Source organism: Lissotriton vulgaris, chromosome 7, assembly GCF_964263255.1.
Source record: "Lissotriton vulgaris chromosome 7, aLisVul1.2, whole genome shotgun sequence".
Lineage (NCBI taxonomy): Eukaryota > Metazoa > Chordata > Amphibia > Caudata > Salamandridae > Lissotriton > Lissotriton vulgaris.
In genome coordinates this window covers 49,796,233-49,818,007 of record NC_141695.1, presented here as the reverse complement: position 1 = coordinate 49,818,007, position 21,775 = coordinate 49,796,233, and the positions used below count along the sequence as shown (strand labels likewise).

General features: G+C 45.5%; 1 long non-coding RNA gene across 1 annotated transcript in view; it reads right to left on the bottom strand.

The window, feature by feature from the left end:
• The window catches only part of LOC147700698 (uncharacterized), a 68,653-nt gene that overhangs the window by 35,198 nt on the left and 11,680 nt on the right, over positions 1–21,775 (bottom strand). The window contains exons 2-3 of the long non-coding RNA XR_015297407.1: positions 17,510–18,601; positions 16,476–17,159 (exon numbers count right to left, since the gene is read on the bottom strand). This is a non-coding gene — a long non-coding RNA (uncharacterized LOC147700698). The remainder of the gene's footprint in view (positions 1–16,475; positions 17,160–17,509; positions 18,602–21,775) is intronic.

Here is a 21,775-nt window from a genome sequence, read left to right as displayed (position 1 = left end):
TTTGCCAACATGAATCACACGGCAGATGACCTGAAATGGACAATCCTGAAGTCAGTCAAACTACCACAGAGAGGTGGCAATTTGCAGCAACTGCTAAACCGGGAGGAATTGAAATCCATTATACAATTCAACACCATCCATACAGGTCTCAATCGGAGTGAGGACTGGACTACACTACTCTGATTGGACTAAAATGTCTGTGGAAATATTATCTCGACCCCGTGAAGAGATTTGGCTTTATGTACAATTTTGAAAACTGGATTCTGAAAGACGAGTTCCTCAAATGGTTGCATTATGATAAAGAGACGAATAAGATGTCCAAAAAATGGAATTGGACAGTTGGGGCTAAACTAATGTTAATGTTAATTATATCACCAGTCACCTTTCACTGTCACAAATACACTGTCACAGTTAATGTACCCATGCACCCCCACACCCCAATGGTCACCCCACTTAGGTATCCACTCCAAGATGGCTGCTACTGCTGCCCTATCCTTCGCGAGGCTCATAACTGATCACCTCTCAAAGATGGCACCCACAGCGGCAATCACGTGACCAGTAGGCGAGTCTACAAACAACTCCCCCACACTAATCACTACAGGGAACCGGCATTGACCGAGTATCCACAGCAGAGGCGAGTCGTCATTCAGACTTGGTGAGTAACTTAGAATCAAAAGGCCTGTCCTGTTATGGCCCAATCTTGAGCCACGCACTGATCGGCTCTTATTTATTTGTTTCAGCGCCTGAGCACCACACTGATGGTGCACTGCGTGTACGGCCATTGATGCCTACACTTAAAATCCCGTACCTCGCTCACTCGTAGAGTGGGAAAAGGTAGGTCCTTCCACGCCCCGTTGTTATCGCCCTGAGCCTTACACGCCCCGTTATTAACACTCTGAACCGAATCCAATCCTTAAAAGTACTTACAAGGGTTCTCGTTTTTCAATTTGTTTTCAGTGCGTTTACCAGACGAAAACGGAAACGGGTAACAAGTTTTTCATTTGTTAAAAACTGACATTACGATTGGATCCCAATAAGGACCTCCGTGATATATAACCCCTGGGTATGTTGTTAGTATTCACACCTCGCAATCTTCTGTTCAGTAAACAGGTGGACTCGCAACTGAAGTTCTCCACTTTCCTATCTGTGCCCCCAGCCTGGCGTGACGATAATAACTACCGCCAGCAAACTCCAGAAGTGCAGGAAACCTCCCACGTGAGGCTTCTTACCTCAAATAATAGAGGTATGAACCACATTCATCACCTTCTTATCAGTCCAACAATGGGAGATATTTAGCGTTTTTATGCGCAGTCACTTAACCACCAGTATCACTCACAAACACGGTAAACCTAAGGATTATTTACTACCACTGCACAGTGAAAATCCCAATTCACCGTCATGTCCTGAGATGAACCAGAACAATCACTGTCACTGCACAGTCCAATAATGCAGCATACCACGCATGTCACTGCGATTCCGATTATTGTCAAAACAGTATTTTTATGTTCTCTTACCTGGCACGCTCACCAAGCACTTATTCACACACTGTGAATCCGATTGTGTTACAAAGTTGGCAGACATGTGTAAACGACTCCTTAGTGTTACTCTTAAAACTCTTTTATCTTTTTTGTTTCTCCTAACAGGCTTTATTGCATTCAGGCATGCTTTGTTTATTTCTAAGTCCTGATGATGATCCCATGTATTTAATGGAGCAATAGGGATCGAAACGTCGACACCCATGAGTGGGGTTACACTTATGATATTGTTAAATGAGATTGTGTATGCTCCACTCCAGGCGATACTGTCAGTAATCTTTAATTTGTCTACAGTGCCCTGTTCTTGCTCCCTTCCTTTGCCTGAAAAACACCCCTTTCACTCAACTCCTATTTTTCTTTTTTCCTCTTTGGTACGGCACAGGCTTGTGTCACGCTATTCCTTTTATATTGTATATTTGACATTGTTTCTTGGAAATAAATTCCTTTCCCGGCTGGGTTAGGAAACCTTAATCGTATAGTATTCCATTGTGTTCCTATACTGTATTGTATTGATGTTGAATAAGCTAGGCACCTTTGTTTTCTATAACGTAGTTATACCCATGGTCCTTAGCTATCCGTTGGGTTCCCTTGTTTCTTAAAAAAGGACTGTTCTCTTGAGGCACAGAGTCAAGACTGATTTGCATATGGCCAGGTCTAAACTGGGGTGGCATGGTGAGCAAAAACATGATGGATTTAACCCAGATCCTTTAACTGGGGGTGAAGGTTTTGATTTGTACTGCATTCTGTCCATCAATTGTGTGTCTTTTGCATCAATATATACATGAGTGCTCAGTAGAATGCATGCATTTTGGACATGCCAGACGACCACACCTGATTTCAATAACCACCACAGGAGCACCAGAGACGCTGAAGCTTTGCTTTGCAGGCCGTGGACATAGGCCTATCGTTAGAGAGCCAGAGGTGGTCATCTTTAGTCAGAATATTTGGAATCCCCATGCACTGCCGAAGCTGGCAATCACTGTATACCTTGCGAAGCCTTTACTACTGCCAATATTGATTGCATCAAGATTAACTCACACCATTACCACACAGTCATTTGATTTATAACGGAGATAGCATGCCTCAGCTCAGTGGAACTGGAATGGGAACTATTTTAAGGGAAGATGCAACAACTTTCTTGAATAGGGGCAACATGAATTCCTCCTTCTCCACAGAATATGGCAACCATAGATTGGAGCAAGAGGTTTCTACTACCCCTTTAACGGAAAGATTGCTGGATTGTTACAGAACTATTGCCTGGCGTTTCTCTCTTTTTGGGGAGAAACTACTGAACTACCTTGTATGTCATAGGAAATATAGCAAGAGACTGGTCCCTGACTCTTTGCTGCTTTGGCATCAGACTCTGAACATCTGCTAGGCATCCTGGGGGCATCATCCATAGCCAGGGCCCTCCTTCTGGGACTTCTCATACCCCTTTCTCTAGTCGGTGGAGTGGGATGCAAGTGAGAGGTACCCTCCCAGATTGCTTGTCTGATTGATCTAAGTGGGGCTCTCTTCGACCTCCCCAGCCAATCCAGCTTCTCATTCACTCTTCTTCCAGAATACCAGGAGAGTACTCATGTTCAAGTGAAAGACCATGCATTAACTGTTTGTTTCATGGCATGTGTCCAACACAAAGACATCTACAAGAGACCCAACAACCAACCTGCACAGGGCTCACCGTCCATGCTTCCAACCGGCGATGGACATGTTACTTCAAGATATTTCAGACATCAAGACTTCCATGTGCTCAATCAATGACGTGGTCTCTAAAAGGGCAACAGAAGTCAAATAGCACCAAATGGATATTGACTCCTTTCATCATCTGTTAGAGGCTATATGCACACAAGTAAAGTTGGTGTAGGCATGTTTTAATGGCATCATAATATCCCTGGAGGTTTGGGCACTGAAAAGGAAAGTGACTGACTTGGAAGACAGGAGCAGATGAGATAATATTTGCACGATGGAACTTGCTCCCTTTTCTCTGCAGTTTTCTGCCAAAACTTCTTGAACTGCCATTTGTACCACAGTTGGAGATACAGTGGGTCCACAAAGTCAGACTTTGCAACTCCTCCTCCACACAGAGAACCCAAAATATTCTGTAATGCCTTCTGAGTCATCAACAACCACAGCAGACCATTTCAGCTGTGAGGAAAGATGCCCATTATCAATGTGAGAATGTAGTAACTGAGGTGGAGGCGAGACATATTCACATGGGGTTTATAGAATTACACGGTTGTGGAACAGAGGAGAACAGCTCCAGCAGGTTCAGAAGTTAGGACCAACAGTGTAAGTACATTCCATGTGGCTAGGCAATAGCAGCTACCTAGCAACCCCAGCATTCTGAGGCAAGCAGAAACCATGTACACAATACTACATACCTCCCCTTGTTCCTGAATAAACAAAAAGAAAACTAATAAAGAAATATAAAAGCAACTTATCTGAAGCGAATACAAAGAATACAAAAGAACTCATCTGAAGGGAACAGGCAAAGAACATTTCCTCAAGCTCTTCCTAACACCCTCATTATTTAGACCCGAGCTTCTGACAAATTAGATGTTGCCTTAGGCACACCATTATTCCCATGAGAAGTGTTCAGGTCAGAGGTATGCATAACCTTTGAGACTTTATTTAAGATTCCACCATTACCCTCCTTCAATTTGCATAGCATTATCATAAACCTTTACAACACGCTGCGGTTTACCAAATTTATACAGAGGAGACTTGATTTTAACAAAATCCCTAACATTGACAAAAGACATCTTGACACCCCTTTTTGCATCAAACAAAGTTTTTTGCTTAGTTTGTGAAATGGTTACATTCTCTTTGACTCGATCCATGAGATCATCAATGTTTGTGGCAGACTGCAGCAATTTAGACAACCACCCAGGCCTGAAGGATGTCTTGGCAGTTCTTCCCCTCATGAGGACAAAAGGAGCAACCTTGATGATAGAGTATAGTGAAGTTCTGTAAACTGACATCATACCATCAAGGGCCTATCTAACATAATGATGGCCCATCTTGGCCCACTTCACACAGTCCCCAACTACTCGGTTCATCCTCTCCACAAGCCCATTCATCCGGGGATGGTATAATGAGCTCTAAAGATGTTTGACACAGACAGAATGGAGAAATTATTCAAACTCGCTGCTGACAAATTGTTTGTCATTATCAGAGACTATAACCTCTGGAAAATCCTCTCTCAAAAACACTTTGGTGAGAAAGTCAACAATAGTTTTGGTATTAGCCTCTCTCACCAACTTTATCCCAGGCCATTTGGATGCATAACGCAGGAAGTGGGGGACACCCAGTGTTGTGTTTAATACCCCTCACACACCAACAGGCCCCTTGGTGTCATGCTTCATCATCGGGGTCTTCGCACCCCGCTAGAGGGATGCGGCGTGCTACGACCAGCGGCTGCGCGGGAGCACTAGAGTGGTTGACTATGTGTGGTGTGTGTTATGTGCTTGTGCTGGGGTATATGGGAGAATGTGAGTGAAGGGTGTGGTGAGGATTAAAAAGACACCTGGCCAGTAGGTTATAAGAAAAATTTATTCAAAAACTCTGGCTAACCTATTGAATAAATTTTTGAATAGAGTTTTTGAATAAATAGCACCAGCCAGAGTTTTTGAATAAATTTTTCTTATAACCTACTGGCCAGGTGTCTTTTTAATCCTCACCACACCCTTCACTCACATTCTCCCATATACCCCAGCACAAGCACATAACACACACCACACATAGTCAACCACTCTAGTGCTCCCGCGCAGCCGCTGGTCGTAGCACGCCGCATCCCTCTAGCGGGGTGCGAAGACCCCGATGATGAAGCATGACACCAAGGGGCCTGTTGGTGTGTGAGGGGTATTAAACACAACACTGGGTGTCCCCCACTTCCTGAGGTGTACACCCCGAGTAGGATTCTTCTTGTTTAATTATCAGTGCCCGTGGAGTGAGAATCCTATCTCCATACTCTACCTCCCTCTGTTGATACTTGTTGTTCATTTGGATGCATAATCAACTAAAACCAGGATATTCTTGTAGGATCCACAAAGAACATCATAGGGTCCTCGTACATCAATCCCTACCTTTGCCCAGGGTTGTCCGGACACTCAATGGGATTTAAAGGAGGTGTGGACACTTTAAGGGACTTATTGGAGGAACTGCAAACGCAACACTCTTTAACCATGTTTTCAACGTCCACATTCATGGATGGCCATCAGTAAGCATCGCGATGGCGGTGCTTTGTGAGTATGGCTTCAAGGTGTCCTTCATGCACACGTCTCAAGATTCCTGACCTGAGGGAAGAAGGGTGAAAACGTTTTTCACCCTTTCGTAATAGACCATCCCCCAGAGACAACTCTTGACCAATTTTACAAAAGGGTTGAAGCAAAGGAGAAAGGACCTTTTCACATGGTCAGCCTTTAATAACTGAAGCACTGACATCCTGAAGGATGGAGTCAGAAAGGAAAGCTGATCTCCACTCCTCCTCAGAGCCCACTTTGTGTTCAGGAATATCTAAGGCAGCAACAAAACAATCCTCGCAATCCTCATCAACAAGATCATCAAATTTCATGTTCTCCTGTTTGTTTTCGCTAACTGGAAACCTTGAAAGAAAATTTGCTCTGACGTTTTTCCCACCATAGATATGTTTGACCTCAAAATGGAACTACAACAATCTGGTGACCATCCTGAGTATCCTAGGAGTAGAGCACTTACTCATACCATCCCCTAAAATGCTTACCAGGGGCTTGTGATCAGTGAGAAGAGTGTAATGTTTACCCCACATATACAGGCAAAACTTTTCTATAGCCTAACAACATGCCAGTAACTGCGATTCCATGACTGAAAATTAGTGTTCTGCTCCTCTCAGTACACGAGAGGCAAATCCAATGGTATGTTCAATGCCGTCAACTTTCGGAGTTAACATGCCCCCTAATCCCACTTCACTGGCGTCCACTGAGATGAAGAATTCGTGAGATGGGTCGAAAGGCTTGAGTGCCTTGCAACAGCTCAAAGAGGACTTTACACGATCCAATGTATTCACACACTCCTTGTCCCAGTTCATCACAACACCTTTCTTTAACAGTGCACTTATGGGGCGAACAATCGTTGCAAAATTGGGAGCAAACTTAGAATAATATTCACATAGCCCCAGTAAGGATTTAACACCGGACTTATCAGTGGGGGCAGGAGCATTAGTGATGGCTTCCAATAGCCCTGGCTTGGGACTTACACCTCCTTGAGACACCACGTGACCCAGGTATTCAAGCTTATTGCAGGAAAACTCAAATTTTTCAGGTTTGAGTACGACGCCGTGTTCCTTGAACAAGAACAAAACTTTATCTAAGGTGACGTCGTTAGTGGCACTGTCCTTACCAAATACAAGAACATCGTCTTGAAACACCAAGACTGAGCTCAAATCCCAAAGAATGTTGTTCATAATTCTTTGGAAAACGGATGCTGCTGAGGCTGAACCAAAGGGCATCCTGCAATATTGGAAGGTGCCTAGAGGGGAAACAAAAGCTGTGAGATGCGTGGATTCCGGGGGGAGTTTAACCTGATGGTAAGCACTTGCTAAATCCAGCTTGGAGAAACATTTGGTTCCCTTGGTGGCTACAACAGATGGGAATCTACCCAAATCTCTTTATTAAGGGACTTTAAGTTAACACAAACCCTTAGTTGCCCATTTTTTTTGCGTGTAACCACCAAGGGAGAAAGCCATAAGGATGACTTGGCAGGCTCAAAGACTCCCTTGGCGCACAATTCTTTTAGTTCTTTCTCCAAATCCGATCTAACTATGAAAGGTACACCCCTAAGCTTGTGCTTATCAGGGGAGGCATCATGCTTGACAACAATCCTATGCTTCAAACCTTTAACTTTAACCAAACACTCTCTAAAAACAGAAGGGTATTTTGCCTTCCACTTTTTTTTGATGTCATTGCAACATTCCACTACTAGAACCTGTGCCAGGGTGCCGGGCTTCAAAATCATCCCGAACAATCCCTGGTGAAACCACCCGAGGATTTCAAACCCTTTACAGAAACACAGATTCAAATGAGGTTTACTGAATTACACGGTCGTGGAGCAGAAGAAAATAGCTCCACCAGGAGCTGTTTTCAGCAGTTAGGAGCAACCGTGTAAGTACATTCCATGTGGCTAGGCAACACCAGAATTCTGATGCAAGGAGAAACCATGTACACAATACTACAGAGAAACACTGTAACTCGAACGTAAATTTACCTTAAAAAATGAAAGACAGCTTCTGGGAGCACAGGGAACAGAGTCAGTGTTTGAAGACTGCCTCAAAGCACATGGTTTTTAGTTGTCATTTTATACAGTACATGAGACATCATAAAATCATGAATGCATTCCTTTGGGGTACGAATCTGGGTCTAGTCATGAGCCCATAAGTCTGATTGTGGGATGTGGAGTGCAGGTAGGCCTTCAACCTTGCATGGGCATCCACTGGCACAATGTGGGGCCAGTGGATGCTTGTATTGGGCATGCTGTGATCTGATTTGCTGTGTGTTCCCTACTAGGGGTCGATTCCGATGTCGGTCAGAAGGGCTCCGAATGGCAATCGGTCTGTCAGATTCGATTTCGGAAGCCTAATTTCAGACCGAATCGGACGCCTCATTGAATGACCAAGTACAATGCGTGGTAAGCTTTCCGACCGTCTGACTCAGTTCCGGAAGGCAGTCGAACGGGTCGAGCCTTTCGGAGCAAAAGCGTACAGCTCTATGGACCCAATTTTTGAGCGCGCGAGTACGATGACCGTATCCGACAGCCGTTCCGAATCGGTTTGTCTGACAAGAAACACCTGTCGGAATCAGTCTTTGTTGGCCCATAGCAGACCCCCCTCACCCCTGGCCGTTCCCAAGGGTGAACGTAGGGGTACCCAAGGGTCCCCTCATTCCACCTATGCACAGTGTGCCCGCCACAAGGTGCACGTTGTACCCCAGCCATCACTTTCTTCAATGGAAGCCTGTGTAAGCGTTTGGTACACAGGCTCCCATTGAAGTCAATGGGAGTACAACAAAATCATACCCAGATGCAAATGGATTCTTTGTACTCACTCGGCCAGACTCCTGTGACCCGAGTCGGCCGGAAGGTGTTCCGGATCCGATTCGCTAGGGATGCTTTCCAACCGAGATCAGAATCGGGCCCTTACGTTTTTCTCACTTTATGGTCTTTTTGAGAATGCGTGCCCCTCCGGCCAAATGTGTTTTATTTGGGCCAATCTTCTAAGACTATTGCGGTGTCTCAGCCTATTTGTGGGATCAAACTGGGTTTTTCTGTTCACAAATTTGTCTAAGGGTTATGTGTCCCTCCCCACCTCAGTTGCTTCAGGCCTAGGTCGCAGGGCCTGCCTGACCACGTACATCTGACTCAGGGTGGAGGGGAAGGTTACATTAGGTAAATTCAATAATGGTGATGCAAATTAATTTTTGTACGTACATATATCATAGTGTAAATTGACATTGTATTTTCCAATATTAACACCACCAAACCATCATCTCTGCTGATTTCTCCCATGAAGCATTATCATGTGAGGATTCGGAAAATTTTAAATATGTTAGGCCGTTTGGAACCGGCCTTGATGTTGATTACTACAGATGGAGGAACTCGAGAGCATGGCCCTGAGGAAATTTTGGACTCACTGGACATTAGTGATATGGACACTTGAGAACACCCTGAGGAAATCTTGATACATAAATATATGGCGGCCAGCACAATTCAGATGTGGAAGACCTTTGGGGAGATACATTTTTGCAAAATTAAAGATGAGACACTGATAATTGACCCATATATGCTCTTGTGGAAGACAAACAGATCACTTCACAATGTTGACCAAGCTTCTCCATTCCTTTGCATAGATCAAACTACTGATGGGGGGTGACTGGAACTTGCCACTAGACCCGTACATCCAAGCATCTGGGAACCACACAGTTAGACAACCCTGGGGCAGGTTTATTCTATCTTATTAGCGACCCTCTTTACTAGAATGAGAGATAGGGACCACACTCTGGTGACGCCCACCATTTTCCCAAACAGTACCTCTGACCATTAACTACTAACGGTTGACTTACATTTCCAACTTCTGCAACCAGATGGTGCTATAAGGACCCTGACAACAAATACCGACTGTCGGTATTTGAACCAATGCTTGAAAGACAAACACTGACACAGTGACATCCGCTCAAATGTTAATAGTGGCCGAAAAGGCCATAAAGGCCTGCCTCAGGGGACTCATGAAGGAAGACTCCACTGGCTTTAAGAGATGTTGTGAGCCTGACCAATGCAGGCTTACTGCTCTCACACAACAGCTGTATACCAGCATATAATTTGGCACTGACTCTCAATCTCTGTGAAGAATTGCTTAAGGTCAAATATGACCTGAATACTCAATACACAAAAGAATCAGAATCAGCATTCTTTATACTGTTACAGAGGCACAATGAGAGAGGGGGAAAAGCTAGCCTGCTGCTAACGGCACAACTGAAACATGTGCAATCTTGCAGCATGATACTGGAAATCAGGACAGCTCCTACTATATCACTGACTGACCCATATGAAATCTTCTGGGAATTCACCACATTCTATGAATACTTATACTGCTTGGAAACTTAGTACGCCATACACAAAGAGTACGAGTTCATGGGAAGACTCACTCTACCGATACTCATACACAACCAGACAACATTACTGGGGGACAACATACATGACAAAGTAACTGCTCAGGCAATAGATGATATGGCAATGTTTAAGGCACCGGGAGACAATGGATGTCCGACAGAATTCTATAAAATAAGCAAACATCTGATGGTGCCTCTGCTGGGCAGAGTGTTCAGAGAAATCTCAAATGCTAATGTTCCCCTACCAGAATTCAACAGGGTGTCGGATAATTCTGATACCCAAGACAGGCAAGGACCTACTTCAGTGCGCCAATTACCGACCAATATCCCTTATCAATGCTGATACGAAGTTCTTAGTAAATACTTTGGCCACTTAATACTAACTTCCCACTCTTAATCCATCCATCTCAAGTTGGGTTCATACCAGGTCGTTCTTCGCTGAACCTCTTGAGAATGCTTTACCACCCACTGAGGAAAGTAGGACAAGATGATGATGACTAAAAGATTTTTATCTCACTCAAAGCTGAGAAGGTATTTGATCATTTAGAGTTGCTGTATCTTTATAGAGAATATGGAACTGGGGAAAGCATTAATAGACAAAGTCCCCTGGCGTATTGTCTCTCCCACTGCCTCAGTGTCATGCAGGGGCTTTTCCTTAAACGATTTTGCTATCAGATGTGAAACGAGACAGGGGTGCTCACTCTCCCCTCTGTTATTCTTGATGCCACTTGAAACGTTGACAGCTACTATCCGCAATTTACATATCCACCAGATATCCACAACAGTTGAAGAACAGAGGGTTTTTTATTACAAAGATGACATGCTAGTGGTCTTCATGACGGCAATTGAGACATTCTCCAGTTTCTTGGAGTACAGAATAAACTGGTTGAAGTGCAGGGTTATGCATATCACTCTGGCAACCTCAGCTGCATCATTAGGGATTGTGCCATTCCGCTGGTGGCGCACCTGTCTAAAATAGTTAAGAGTGTACTTGAGTAGGTATCTGACCACAGTAATGTGATATAACTTTATCCCCATCATTGATAAAGTGAAGAACGTGTTTGCAAATTGGTCAAAATTTCAACTATCCCTCAGGGAGAGGGTGCAGATTATTAAAATGAATGTGATGTCGATATTTACCTACATATTTTGAATGCGCCCCTTAAAAATTCCACAGACTATGGTGCGTGAGATCGATCACCTTATTCTGAAATTTGTTTGGTGGTGCCTTAAGCTCCTCCTCAAAGCCATTAAGCTGGATGCCAAGACTACCACAGGGGAGCTGCACAACCCACATGCAGAGACCTACTAGTTATCCTATACCTTATGCAGTGCTAGTTGGCATGGCACACATGCAGTTTGCCATGACAACTTTGTCATGTTGTCTGCACTACACCATGCATAATGCAGTGGCAGTCTACATGGCCTAGGTGAGGGTTGCCTGGGGACCCTCTTTAGTCCCAATACCATAGGTACCCAGGTACCATTTACTGGGGACTTGCAGTTGCCTGTAAAGCCAATTGTGGAACAGTTTTAAGGAAGAAGAACTAGCACTGGGGACCTGGTAGGCAGCGACCCTGCACACTACAATCAAAACCACATCATTTTCCAGGCATAAAATGGGAGTTTACCATCTAAAAAGAGGAACTTTCTCACAGCGAGATAATGGAGGGCTGGACAACGGGAAACCATATCCGGTCCTGTACACACATAGGGCCTCATTTATGAAAAGTGACACATCGCTGCGTGAAAACAGCGATGCATTACTTTTCACTGCGCTCTCCCTGACACTAAGGATGCGTCATATTTAAAGTATGACGCATCATGTCGCAAGGAGTTACAGATACGTCAGTATTTCTGACGTATCTGTAGGGGCAAAAGTGACGCATTTCTGGAGTGTGTCACAAAAGTGACGCAACTCTAGCAATGTGTCCTTTCACATGTGCAAGTCCCTTGTTGTTAGGGCCTGCGTCAGTATTACGCCTGCTGTGAAGTAGGCGTACGATTTGGACGCATCAGTGTCCAAGAAATGGCTCAGTGAAATCTCATAGATTTCACTGCGTCACTTCTATGACTCTTTCTTGCGTCAAAACGCCCCCCTTCCATACATTATACCTGGCGCAGGTATAATGTGGCGCAGGGGTTTACAAAGTGACGCATCTACCTAGATGCAACAGTTTGTAAATATGGTGCAACAAGACACAATTTTTACTCTGCTTATGCGTCACAAAAAGTGACGCACCGGTGGCGTAAAAGTGACGCAATAAGCCCCATAAACCATATACGGTCCTGTACACACATAGTGAGGGTTCTAAATATAGGGAGTAGTGATTGTGGAATGAGGTGCCTTTCTACCTTCCTACTAACACAATGGAGCTTCCACATTCCGACGTAGCTAATATTTCAGGACTTCAGATCCGCATGGTGTTGAGACCATTTCACAGCGGGAGGTGGGTAGGTCGATGATCAGTCACTTTCCTTCCCCTACCCCCTTTTTCTTTCTCCTTTGTTTTTACCCCCCTACCCACCCTGGTGCTTCTTACCGTGCTCCCCTATGTTCGGTTGAGAATTCTTTACTTTCTTTCAGTTGTACTGTCATATACGATTACGCAATGACATTATCACTCAAGAATTTTTGTTTTTTGTATATGAAACCTATTTAGTACTGTGAAAAAACAATAAAGAATTGAAATATGAAAAATAAGACTTTACCATTACATAGACTCTTTAGAAGCGGATGACATATGGATTCATCTCTGGGACACTTCAGCTGACCTAGAGCAGGTCATAGAGGAGATGGACCAGTTTGGTGACCTGCCCAGTCTGCGAGTGAACGAAAACAAGTCGTGCCCTAACCCACAAACTCAGATAGTCATGAATTGCCAGCAGTGCCATATTATTGGGAGCACACTACCTGCAGGTACCAAGGGGTACAAGCCAATCACATCGCACAGGATTGCATAGAAGGAAACACCACCAGGGCACTAATTGCAATAAGACTATTGGTCCTTTTCTGGAAGAGTCCCCCTTTTCAGTGATGGGGAATTTGCATTGTCCTCCCACAATTAATATCTACTCTCATAAACATCCCTATGAAATTACTGAGAAAAGACCCTGAATTATATACCTCTGAGTCTAATATGGGAAGGAAAGGGAACTAGAGTGACACTAATGAAACAACAGCTAATGCAATAGAGGGTGGGATAAAATGCCTTAAGCCATGTGCTGTCGTACCTTGAGGCACAGCTGCAATGAGTAAGAGGTTAGCTAGAACAACAGACTGATGAGAAAACACAGTGAACCTAATTCACTATGGTAAACTTACACTTTTGTATAATTTTACTATTTTGTTTTGTATCCACAAACTAGATGTTCAGGGCTAAATGCATCAAACTGTTGTGTTGCACTTGCATCAGGCAAGATAACACAATGGCTGCATAACACTAAAGTCAGGTTTGTCAAGCAACACAAGGCCAGCTTGCTTGGCACTGTGGTGCTTGGTAAATCTGAAGCAACGCAAGGAAGAGCAAGTTGCTGCTTTGTTTTACTCTGTCCCAGGAAGGCGTTCCATGGGTGGAGATTGGGTGATAGAAACCGGTCCCAGGAAGGCGTTCCGTGGGTGGAGCGTGGGTGATTGAAACCGGTCCCAGGAAGGCGTTCCATGGGTGGAGCGTGGGCTATTGAAACCGGCCCCAGGAAGGCGTTCCATGGGTGGAGCGTGGGCGATTGAAACCGGCCCCAGGAAGGCGCTCCATGGGTGGAGCGTGGGTGATTGAAACCGGCCCCAGGAAGGCGTTCCATGGGTGAAGCGTGGGTGATTGAAACCGGCCCCAGGAAGGCGTTCCATGGGTGGAGCGTGGGCGATTGAAACCGGTCCCAGGAAGGCGTTCCATGGGTGGAGCGTGGGTGATTGAAACCGGCCCCAGGAAGGCGTTCCATGGGTGAAGCGTGGTTGATTGAAACCGGCCCCAGGAAGGCGTTCCATGGGTGAAGCGTGGGTGATTGAAACCGGCCCCAGGAAGGCGTTCCATGGGTGAAGCGTGGGTGATTGAAACCGGCCCTAGGAAACCATTCCATGGGTGAAGCGTGGGTGATTGAAACCGGCCCCAGGAAGGCGTTCCATGGGTGAAGCGTGGGCTATTGAAACCGGCCCCAGGAAGGCGTTCCATGGGTGGAGCGTGGGTGATTGAAACCGGCCCCAGGAAGGCGTTCCATGGGTGGAGCGTGGGTGATTGAAACCGGTCCCAGGAAGGCGTTCCATGGGTGGAGCGTGGGTGATTGAAACCGGTCCCAGGAAGGCGTTCCATGGGTGGAGCGTGGGTGATTGAAACCGGTCCCAGGAAGGCGTTCCATGGGTGGAGCGTGGGTGATTGAAACCGGTCCCAGGAAGGCGTTCCATGGGTGGAGCGTGGGTGATTGAAACCGGTCCCAGGAAGGCGTTCCATGGGTGGAGCGTGGGTGATTCCACCTTCCGCCTCCTCACCCACGCACACAAAGCCCTACACGACCAAGGCCCGAGCTACCTCAACAACCGGATCAACTTCTACGCTCCCAAACGCCACCTCCGATCAGCCAACCACGCCCTCGCCGCCGTCCCCCGCATCCGAAGAGCGACTACAGGAGGAAGGTCCTTCTCCTACCTGGCCGCCAAGACCTGGAACTCCCTCCCGACCGACCTGCGCCTGACCCAAGACCACCTCTCCTTCAGGAAGAAGCTGAAGACCTGGCTGTTCGAGCAGTAGCGGCACCCCCCCTCCCCCAAGCGCCTTGAGACCCTACGGGTATGTAGCGCGCTCTATAAATGTCATTGATTGATTGATTGATTGATTGATTCCATGGGTGGAGCGTGGGCGATTGAAACCGGCCCCAGGAAGGCGTTCCATGGGTGGAGCGTGGGTGATTGTAACCGGCCCCAGGAAGGCGCTCCATGGGTGGAGCGTGGGTGATTGAAACTGGTCCCAGGAAGGCGTTCCATGGGTGGAGCGTGGGTGATTGAAACCGGCCCCAGGAAGGCGCTCCATGGGTGGAGCGTGGGTGATTGAAACCGGCCCCAGGAAGGCGCTCCATGGGTGGAGCGTGGGTGATTGAAACCGGCCCCAGGAACGCGCTCCATGGGTGGAGCGTGGGCGATTGAAACCGGCCCCAGGAAGGCGCTCCATGGGTGGAGCATGGGTGATTGAAACCGGCCCCAGGAAGGCGCTCCATGGGTGGAGCGTGGGCGATTGAAACCGGTCCCAGGAAGGCGTTCCATGGGTGGAGCGTGGGCGATTGAAACCGGCCCCAGGAAGGCGTTTCATGGGTGGAGCCTGGGTGATTGTAACCGCCCCCAGGAAGGCGTTCCATGGGTGAAGCGTGGGTGATTGAAACCGGCCCCAGGAAGGCGTTCCATGGGTGAAGCGTGGGTGATTGAAACCGGCCCCAGGAAGGCGTTCCATGGGTGAAGCGTGGGCTATTGAAACCGGCCTCAGGAAGGCGTTCCATGGGTGGAGCGTGGGTGATTGAAACCGGTCCCAGGAAGGCGTTCCATGGGTGGAGCGTGGGTGATTGAAACCGGTCCCAGGAAGGCGTTCCATGGGTGGAGCGTGGGTGATTGAAACCGGTCCCAGGAAGGCGTTCCATGGGTGGAGCGTGGGTGATTGAAACCGGTCCCAGGAAGGTGTTCCATGGGTGGAGCGTGGGCGATTGAAACCGGCCCCAGGAAGGCGTTCCATGGGTGGAGCGTGGGTGATTGTAACCGGCCCCAGGAAGGCGCTCCATGGGTGGAGCGTGGGCGATTGAAACCGGTCCCAGGAAGGCGTTCCATGGGTGGAGCGTGGGTGATTGAAACCGGTCCCAGGAAGGCGTTCCATGGGTGGAGGGTGGGTGATTGAAACCGGTCCCAGGAAGGCGTTCCATTAGTGGAGCGTGGGTGATTGAAACCGGTCCCAGGATGCTTTTTTCCGGTCCAGGGAAGACATGACTTGGCAGTTCGGTCTGGACTGCTCCCATGAGGCACAGGGTCAGACGGATTTGCATACAGCTGGGTCTGAACTGGGGTGGCGAAGTGAGCTAAAGAATGATGATGGATTCAACCCAGATCTGTGACATTTCACGCAGCGCAGCAATTTGTCTTACTGCGCTGCGTTGTGTGAAATATAGCGAAATCCACTCCATTTTACTGAGAGTAAATTTATGAATGCGGAGAATCCGCACTAGTGGCGGACAGTCTGACATAAAAAGGTAGGTCTACAATGTGGAGATGCCTGAAAGGGATGGTTTTGACTATTTCTATAATATGCTGCTGTTAACATCAGTTAATGCGAGCTATAATCGATTCATGTAATGCTATGACGATTTTACTGAGAAGTCAATATAGCAAAATCAATACAAATATATTAAAAGAAACTGCACTCATACCACATTGTAAGATGCTTGGCTTAGTAAAATCTAGAATGTTTGGAAAACGCTGGGGCAGAGAACTAATTTGTCAACAAATGTTTTGAATACCTTTATTCATGAAAACGAATTTATCAGCATGTTAAACATTCTTTGAAAAATTACAAGAAAAGCATATATATTTTAATATATATAGACAGTTTTCAGATACAGCACACACCATAAGAGCTTCTGGTCTCAAAGATCCCACAAGTGAGTTAATCAAATCCCGAAATATTGGTGAAAATTGCTCAGCACAGTAATTGGTTTGTCTGTAATGATGAACATTATGACGTGGGCGGCCTGGAAAGGGACATCCTCCTTCATAGACATAATAGAAAGACGCGTTCTTATATGCAAATGCCTTGAATTCTTAATTTCCATTGTTGGCGAGAGATTGGGTGAGTGTGTGAACTGTTTACAGCTAAACCTATACCGAGTGTTTGAATGTTTTGCTTTGACTGGGTTCATAAAAAGAGAATGTTGTTTATTTGAACCATCCAATGTAATTACAATAATCTCAAAACGATAAATGCATCTAATATTATGTTTACTTTTGATATAAGGGGCAATGCTTAATTTGAGCAGGTGCTTTTCGGTGCAGAGCACCGACATTTAACTTTCAACACCGGCACTTAGACAAACAGCCCCACCATGAGGCATATTGCCCTAAATTAGAGCACAGTACAACAACATGTGTTTGTTGATTCAACATACATTAAAATGACTAATACCTGTGACAAAGGCCATTCTTATAGCTATAGGGGCACTAGAATAGTCTTAATGGTGACATTGCTAAGTGTGTGGTGGATGGGAGCTGTGCTGATCCTGTTATTGGCAGCGGGATTAGGAGAAATGTGTGCTGCAAGCTGCAGTGGCCTCCTGTCGAGAGCCCTGGCTCCTACTATTGTACAAATTAAGCACTGGGTTTCTTGGCCATGCGAAGCACATCTCATTGCATACATCGTTTGGCAGTACATGTCTTGTATTTTACTTGAAGACAAGAGCTATCATGTTTTTAATATGCTGCTGTTAGATTATGGTTGTAGAATATATGTATATGGTTAATTTCGCTGTGGTGAGAGTTATTCCAGGTTTCTATTTCCGGGAGCAGTCTGAGGCATTTCGGGGAATGTGGCACCTTTACTATGAATGGATGTTTAACCTGGGGTGTGGCCAGATGCCGCTGCTCTCACCTAAACATCAAAGGGACTGGCCCCGAAGGAACAGATGTGGGCCTCAAGCAGAGAGCTGGCTAAATTCTCCGAGCCAGGAAACCAGTTCTTTATATCTGGTGTGTGTTGTCAAGCCGTTTATTAGTCGGAAAGAGAAGTATAAAGTTACATCAGTGAACAGCATCCAAAGGCGAACAACAACATCATACACCGGACTTTTTGTGTTGTTACAGTTCACCATTGTATCTATGAATTTCATTTTTGTGCAGCTTTTTACCCAAAAAACTGCACCAACCACCATATTTGTTAGGGAGTAAAGAGAAGCCGGCAGGGTGGGGATGCGGTTTAGTTCGGCACAACTATTCCATCTGCAAAGTGCACGGGGAGCCCAGCCGCGCAGCGGATGACAATGCGCCTGGTGGCGGCGCTGTCCCTGTATTTACAGGGGTGCACATCTGGATCGCCTTGGCAAGTGCAGGTCGTGACTCTGAAAGGCAGATTGCTCACTCTCAGATCATCTTTATAAGGCTTCCCTGCATTGCCGCAGATGGCTTGGATTTGCTTCGCGGTGGCATGGATGAAGGAGTTGCGTTCTTTGCATTTCGGATTTGGAGGATCCTGGTTCGTCATACACCTCAGGTGCATCATTTTGTCACAATAGTCTTTGCCAGAAGTCTTTGGATTGTCATAATGTTGTCTGAGGAACTTTTGGTAAGCAGTCTCTCCGTCACGTGGTCTGCAGTGTTGGTAGGCGCAAGTGACAGAAGCCACCGCCAGCAGCAGGACCGGGAAGAGTAGTGTTCGCAGAAACATGTCAGTGACCGGTCACCTGGAACTAACACTAAAAGGAGGGGAGAAGCAACATTAGACATGTGACGTATACCACTCATTAACATAGGCATTTCATCATTTCAAAACTTTTCACAAGTATTGCAAAAGTCAGTCTGCGAACACCCGCCCTCTCCCTACCACGCATCACAGGGCAGGAAGTTGTCGTGCTGGGCGTTGCTGCATGAAAGAATGATACATCTGCCCCCCTGGTATCTTTAGACAGTCCCAACTGGGAGTGTTATGGGGTAAGTGTCAGGGCAATCTACTGCAGTGTGTCCTCGTGCAAACCTGCATGGTATACACCAATGCTATGAACAATATCACTACAAGCTGTGAAAAGGAGCTCAGAAGGAAAACTCAATAGGAGATATGTATTTGTGACACATGTAATCCAATCACGTGAAAAAAGAAAGGGAAAGAGTGTCCAATAACTCTATTTTATTCAGATAAAACCTCTAGGTATTAAAGCACAGGATTGCAATCCTGCTGTGGTTCCTAAGGGGGCTCAGTGTGTACTTGTCAAAGAAAGAACAAACAGCTTGGGCAATGAGTTATGTGCCAAGGTCAAGTTAAATGGAGGAAGAGGCGGGTGGTAACTACTAGCTCCATCCTCCCAGTATATTCCGATGTTGTAATCAGTAACAGGAATACCTTCCTTGGTAGTACAATTCTCATATCCACCATAATCCCGATATTGTCCTTTTTACCTACATCCAGTGCTTCATTTCTATAAGAATGAGTGCCGGGCGAATATATGACATTACAACGCAAACAGTTACAATGCATGCTTTAACAACACGGTTTTTACATCACATCTACAATTACATCTCATGATTTTACAATGCATGCCATTCCAACGCATTTTTAGAAACTACCAATACAACGCATTCCATTACACCGCCTCCCATGACAATGCATCCCATTACAAAGCATAATACTTTTAGAGCGATGTAGGGTAAGTGTTGCTTAGTGTAGGGACAAAAATTACTAATCCCACTCCAGTGAGTGCAACAGTATGGTAAGGGTTGGATAGTGTAGGGGTAAAAATTATTATTCCCATGTACCCCTAAACCCACACCCACCCTAAAACAAAAAAAAACTCCATTACTTACCTTATAAAGTGTTGTAATGGCATGCAGTGTAATTGCATGCGTTGTAATAACTGTTGTAATGGATGCTTCCCGCCGGGGCCTAAAGCTCCACTCAGAGACCCACAGCTGACGCTTTTTAAGAGCCGGCGCATTGAACCCCAAGCCTTCATAGACTTGCATCTACCTCCTGGCTCTTCCATCAACTATCAGACACTCTGCCCCTTTATGTCATTCTTGTCTGTCCCTGCTTCTATCTTTGCAACAGTTTTTCTCTTACTTCTATCCCCTTTGTATTGTTTTCCCTCACTCGCCCGCGAGTAATCTCTGATATGGAAAAATAAGTGCTGACTAAAATTAGTGCTGGTGGCCATCCCCACCGGTAACCACCTGCTCGAATTAAGCACTGCCTCCATCTATTATTCAAGAGCTAAAAAAGCCTCTGCTCATTGTTAATCATGGCCTTGTCCACCTCTGTCTAAAATTGTGAGAAGCGAAAGAGAGAATGGGAGACCTGAAAAAAAACAATGAAACTCCTTTTCTTTATAGCGCCGTAAAGGATACTTTCTGAAAGGTATGAACTATGTAAACACGGTTAAAGTAAGCAATGAAGACATGCGTATGGCTACTCTTGAAACGCCTCAAGCATTATTACCACACCACGAGCACAGAATCGTTGTATAGTTTATCCACTACCTTCAAATTATTAGAAGTAACAAACCTCCATATGCACTCTTACCAGTTTGCTAACTATTGGAATGGTGTGGGGTGGAGTTGGGTAGAGTGGAACAACATAGAGTGGACTAGCATACACTGGAGTATAATGGAGTGACGCAGAGTGAAATAGTGTTCAGTTGAGTAGCATATAATGGAGAGGCATACACTGAAGTGTCAATTTTGGAAAGGTGTACATTGGAATTGGAGCAGGGTAGAGTGGAACAGAATACAGTTGGGTGGCATAGAGTAGATAGAGGGGCATCCAATAGCATATCACAGAAAAGATAGTCATAGAGTGAAGTGTCGTAGAGTGTAGTGGAGTGGAGTATATTAGTGTAAAGTGGAGTGGCATACAGTAAAATACCATACAGTCGAGTGTTATAGAGTGGAGTAGCATACATTTGAGTGGCGTTGAGTGGAATTGAATTGACTTGAATAGTGTACAGCAGAGTGATGTACAGTGGAGTGGTGAATGGTATAGTGGCATATAGTGGAGTGGTGTGAAGTGAAGTTGCAAACCATGGAATAGAGTTTAGTGAAGAGGCATAGACTGGAGTGGCATACAGTGGAGTGGGGTAGATTAAAATACAGTTGAGTGGCGTACAATGGAGTAGCGTCCACTGGAGTAACATATAGTTGAGTGCCTTACAGTTGAGTGACATGCAGTGAAATATTGTACGGTGGAGTGTCATACAGTAGAGTGGTAAACAGTAGACTAGAGTTGAGTGTTGTACTGTACAATGGAGTGGTGTACAGTGGTGTAGCATAGACTGGAGTGGTATACACTGAAATGATGGAGATTACTATACAGTTTTTTTTTTATTTTTTGTATTTTTTTTATCTTTCCAAGCACCTCAAACGACATATCCAAGCTGCCTCCCTTTTACGTAGGGTAAGTTCACGGTCTCCACCCCTAGGGTGTGGAGGTACGTGATCAATGCCCTGAAATCATATTATGTTGTCATCTTTATGGTGTTCTCGCATGTGGTATGTCATTGAATTTTTTAAATCATAATTTTTCATAGCACGTACATGTTCTTGAATTCTCATTTTTAACGGTCGTACAGTGCTACCAACATATATCTTTTCACATCCACAACCAATCACATAGATTACATAACTTGTATTACAATTTATGTAGTGCCTTATCTCATATTCACAATCAGTATTGTACTGGAATTTTTTAGATTTGTTCTTACCCAAAGGGCAGATATTTCATCCCCCACAGGTGAAAAAACCTTTTGGTTTTGTGGGTATCCATGTTGTAGTTTTCTTGGTTACAGGGTAACTCGGGCACAGTACGTTACGTAAGGTTTTGCCTCTCCTGAAAGTGATTTTGGGGGTGTCACTAATCTCATTTTTCAAATTAGGTACCTCAG